Genomic DNA, 5,463 nt, shown 5'->3' on the forward strand with positions numbered 1-5,463 from the left:
CCACACCAAGCTTCCCCAGCACCCCTCAGCCTGGCCGCTATATCCCAGGGGCTTCTTCTTGATGGCAGGTCTCAGACCTGACATGGGTCCCCACCCACCACCCTCTGTCCCAGCACTGTGGCACACACCTGTCCCATCCTAATACCTGTCCCGTCCTCCCCCCGACAGCAGCAGCACAGGAGCGCACAGGACAGGCTCTCTGTCCTGTGTATCTGGCATGTGGCAGAGGAGGGGCTCAGTTTTCACCTGCCTCCACCTCGTCATCTTGTGGGCCTTTGCTCTCACCTGGTCTGCGGTCAGCTCTGAAGGAGTGAGGACGGGCCAAGCCCTGGGAAAGCCACCTGGCGCTTGGGCCTTGCAGAGACCCTCTTACAGTTGTACCCGTCCCCACCCCTGCCGACCCTCCAAGACAGTGCCGGAGGTCTCCAGGCCCTCCAGCCACTCTGTGAGGCTGCCTCGCCTGCACAAAAGGGGCACCGGCACCCCACGGAGACGCCTGGCTTTTTTTTTAAAATGTCTGTTTTTTAAATTTTTGTTTTATTTTATATTTTTATTTATTTATGTGAGAGAGAGAAAGAAGCAGGGGGAGAGAGAAAGAGAGAGAATGGGCACTCCAGGGCCTTCAGCCACTGCAGACTTCAGATGCATGTACCACCTCATGCATCTGGTTTACATGGGTCCTGGAGAATTGAAACATGGTCCTTTGGCTTTGCAGGCAAATGCCTTAACCACTAAGCCATCCCTCCAGTTCTAATGTTTTATATATATATATAATTTATTTATTTGAGATAGAGAGAAAGAGGCAGAGAGAGAGAGAGAGAGAGAGAGAAGGCGAGAATGGGTGCACCAGGGCCTCCAGCCACTGCAAATGAACTTCAGACGCATGCGCCCCTTTGTGCATCCAGCTGACATGTGTCCTAGAGATTGAACCGGGATCATTTGGCTTTGCAGGCAAGTGCCTTAACCACTAAGCCATCTCTCCAGCCCTAATGTCTTTTTTTTTTAATTTTGTTTTTGAGATGAGAAAGAGAGAGAGAGAGAGAGAGGCAGAGAGAGAATAGGCAAACCAGGACCTTTCAGCCACTGTGAACAAACTCCAGACACATGTATGACATTGCACACTTGTATACTGTGTGTCTGGCTACGTGGGACCTGGACATGCATTCTGAGGCTCCGTTGGCAAGCACTTTAACCACTAAGCCATCTCTCCAGCCCTTCTATGCCTTTTAAAAAATGTTTTATTTAAGCCGGGCGTGGTGGCGCATGCCTTTAATCCCAGCACTCGGGAGGCAGAGGTAGGAGGATCGCCGTGAGTTCAAGGCCACCCTGAGACTCCATAGTGAATTCCAGGTCAGCCTGGGCTAGAGTGAGACCCTACCTCGAAAAACCAAAAAAAAAAAAAGTTTTATTTATTTGAGAGAGAGAAAGAAGCAAAGAAAGAGAATGGGCACACCAGGGCCTTTGGCCACTGCAAATAAACTCAAGATGCATGTGCTCTTGTGCATCAGCTTTATGTGGGTACTAGGGAATCAAACCTGGCTCCTTTAGCTGTGCCAATAAGTGCCTTTACTGCTAAGCCAACTTTTTTCTTTTAGCCCAAGCTGACCTGGAATTCACTATGTAGTTTCAGGCTGGCCTCAAACTCACAGTGATCCTTCTATCTCAGCCTCAGCCTCTCAAGTGCTAGAATTAAATGCTTATTTTTTAAAATATATTTTATTTGAGAGAGAGAGAATGGGTGTGCCAGGGCCTCCAGCCATTGCAAGAGAACTCCAGATGCATGTGCCACCTTGTGCATCTGGCCTACGTGGGTCCTGGAGAGTCGAACCAGGATCCTTTGGCTTTGCAGTCAAAAGCCTTAACCACTAAGCCATCTCTCCGGCCTAAAGGCTTATTTTTATTAGGCTCTGCTAACCTCTAATTTTTCATCTCCTCACTACAAAACAGTGCTCCTCTGAAGTGGTCCAGTGGCCCAGCCCAGCTACGCTCAAACCCATGGTGCTTCTTTTTTTTTTTTTTTTTTAAACAAAAATTTTACCTATTTATTTGCAGAGACAACCATGGTGCTTCTTAAACATCCATTCTTTCAGCTTTTGCTTTGCGTTGCTGGAAACTGAACCCAGAGCCTTACACATGCTAAGCAAGCACTACCCCACGTCCACCAGGGTCTCCTCGAGGGGAAACTGAGGCCAAGGGGAAAGAAGTAAGCTTGCCTAGGCTGAACTGCTTGACTCTTGTTGGAGAGGCACTGTTGAAAACAGCTTGTGGGGCACAGGGTAAGAAGGGGGAATTCTGGGGCAAAGGGTGACATTTCCCTTCTGCCTTGACCATGGGCGGGTGCTGTGTGCAGCAGCCCCTGACCGTGATGACGATGACGCAGTCTGGATAAGAGGAGGAAAGGCCCAGCGTCACTCCCAGACCAAGGGCTGACCTTGCCTGAACTCCAGCAGTTTACACTGCAGCTCTGGAGCTCGGAGGAGGAGGGAAAGGTCAAGGGAGAGGGAGAAGGAAGAAGGGGAGAAAAAGATCTTGAGGAGGAAGGGAGGAGGCTGAAGGGAAGTAGCATGCAGGAGAGGCATGGCAGATGCTCCAGCATGGGCTCCACCAGGCGGGTGAGACAGCGTCACAAGAATTCAGGCTTAGCGCAAGGGGTAGTTTGCTCAAATCTTAAATCAAAATGTGGTACTCTCAGGACTAGAACTCTCGGCTTCAAGGGTCTCAAACTTGCATCGTACCACGTCCTCAAGATGTCCCACTCCCGGCTGCACCAGCAGGGTGGTCTGTTTGACAGGAGGTTCCTGAGCCAGGTGTGGCGGCGCACGTTTTTCATCCCATCACTCAGGAGGCTAGAGAAGGATGGCAGTGAGTTCCAGGTCAGCCTGGGGCCACAGGGTGAGTTCCAGGTCAGCCTGGGCTAGAGAGAGACGCTGCCTGGGGGCGAGGGGGAAACAAAAATCAAAGGAGGATGATTCGGGGATTTGTATTTTGAGCAATTCACTGTGGTGGTCATTTGGGTTCTGATACTGGGCTGATTTAGGACCTCTCCTGCCCCAGCTCCCCACCGTACCCCTGTGGCTCAGCTATTCAAGTTGACTCACATTCCCACCCATCCCCAAGCCCGCCTCCACAAGCCAGAGCCTCTCCCACTTCAGGATTTACCCAACAGCCTCCCAGTACCATGTAGACCCACCCTTCTCGCCAGCGCCCACTTCTCTTCTGGACGCCTTCCTGGTGACTGGGGTCCCCCTCCTTCCTGTAGGAGAGAGATGTGGCCTCCGCCTCAGTCAGGAATTGTTGATAACATCCTATTTCACTTTCCTAGTGACTCTGTCTTTCCCCTCAGCTTTTCTCTTCATTAAACAGGAAACTCCCAGAGGGCTGGAGACTGTAGATTGGAACAATAAGCTTCTGCAACTCATGACTTCACCTGACCCTCCCACCAGTGACAAGTGGTGGGGCTGGGAGAAGTTTACAAGTAAGGAAACCAGGCCTCAGAGAGGTTGTGGCCTGCCCAAGGCCAGTGCCAAGTAAGACTCAGAGCTGAGATTAGAACTCACACCTGTTCCAATGTTCAGTTCTCTCAGCCTCTGCTTTGCCAATCATCACCCCGACAGCAGGTGTGATCAACAGCAGATACTATGTGCCTATGGTCCAGATCAGAAAAGTAAGGCCCACAGCAGTGCCAAGGCACTCAACATTATCCTGATCTTGGGCCCACTTCCGTGTTTGGGTCCGAGTTCAAGCGCCAGCCTTCTCTTTTTCCTCTGTAACTGATGGGTGCTGCTTTAGACCACTTTAGCAGGGTGAGACAGAGCTGGGTCTTGGGACTCCTTCCTCTTCGGCTGCTGGCAGTGCCACTCTGAACCCAAGCGCCTCCCCTCCTGTGGGTGAGGATTCAGCTTGCCAGCCTTACGGATGGCTGGGGTTCTGGGGGAGACAGACACTCAGAAAGTCCCTGGGCACACCTTGGTCCTCATCAGTGGACTTTGTCCCTCTTATTATTCATGCTCAGCTGGGCAAGGTGAGAGACAAATGGTCCTTTCCCCTCCCCCAGTGGAGGAGGGCAGCTCTGGATTTGGCACGGGCCCAGCCTAATCCAGTCTGGGCCAAGCTGGGAAGGGTGTGGAGAAAGGAGGCCAAGCTGGTGTTTCTGTGAGTGGTTTGCCAAGCCCTTCCCTTCAGGTGTGTTGTCAGAAGCCTCAAAGGAGGCAGGGCTTTGAACTCTGATATTAAATCCTAAACCACCCAACTGGTGCCCAACAAGGACTTTGGACAACGTCGGATGGAAAACAAAAGCAGTAGCTATCCAGGTGGGCTGGCACAGGCTTGTAATTTCAGCACTTGGGAGACAGGGGCAGGGGCAGGGCAGAAGGACCAGGGAAAGTTCCAGGTCAACCTAGTTTACATAACAGCGAGTTCCAGGCAAATCAGGACTCTATAGCAAGACCCCATCTCAAAAGAAAAAAAAAAAAAAAGCTGGCTGTGGTGGCTCAAGCCCGAGATAGCAGGATCGATGTGAGTTCGAGGCCAGTCTGGGGCTAGAGTGAGACCCTATCTGGGGCAAGGCGGGGGACAGGGAAGCTGACAGGTATTGAACCTTGTGCTGACACCCTATCCCCACCATCCAGGTGTCCAGAGCTGTGGAGCAACCTGGCTCCATCTAGCCACATTCCCCCGTCCGTTTTCTCCATCACCTCTTCAAGTTGGACACTCCCAAAAATGCAACCACTGGGCTGTGCTTTCGCTTCCTTCTCTTCACCCCAAGGCCTGGGGGCGGGGGGCGCTCTTTCCCCTTGCACAACGCCCACCAGGATCAAGGACTCAAGAAGCCCTCTTGTCACTGCCACAGAAAGCAAGTCCCAAGTGGGTCGGATCTTGCTTAAGATTTTGGCCTATAACCTTTAACCTCTTACTCTACATGTTAGAGAATATTTCTTAATTAATTAACTAACTTGTTTATGACAGAGATGAGAGAGAGAGAGACAGAGAAAGACAAAGGGTGCACCAGAACCATCGGCCACTGCAAACAAACTCCAAATGCACGCGCCACCTTGCGCATCTGGCTTACGCGGGTCCTGGGGAATCGAACCTGAGTCCTTCAGCAGACAAGCGCCTTAACCGCTAAGCCATCTCTCCCGTGGGTGTTTTTTGTTTTTTGTTTTTTTTTTTTGAATCAGCAGATAGGACCCCCTAAGTTGTCCCTAGCAGCACATGACCTCCCCCTACTTTGCCCTTGGAGCCCCACAAGAGGGGCGTAGGGTTCTGAAGCACGAGGCGCAGGATGAAGTCCGGAAAGACCCCTCGCTGCCCACGGCCGGGTCCTTCTCGTCCCAGAGCCCGGCGATGTCCCAAGGCGTCCGCAGCAGAGCCCGAGCCGACGAAGCGACGTTCCCGCCCCGCCCCGCCGGCTCCCGCGCGCCTGCGCACTGGCGGGCCGCGCCCGGGGCGCATGCGCGGCGGTCC

This window comes from Jaculus jaculus, chromosome 17, assembly GCF_020740685.1.
Source record: "Jaculus jaculus isolate mJacJac1 chromosome 17, mJacJac1.mat.Y.cur, whole genome shotgun sequence".
Taxonomy (NCBI): domain Eukaryota; kingdom Metazoa; phylum Chordata; class Mammalia; order Rodentia; family Dipodidae; genus Jaculus; species Jaculus jaculus.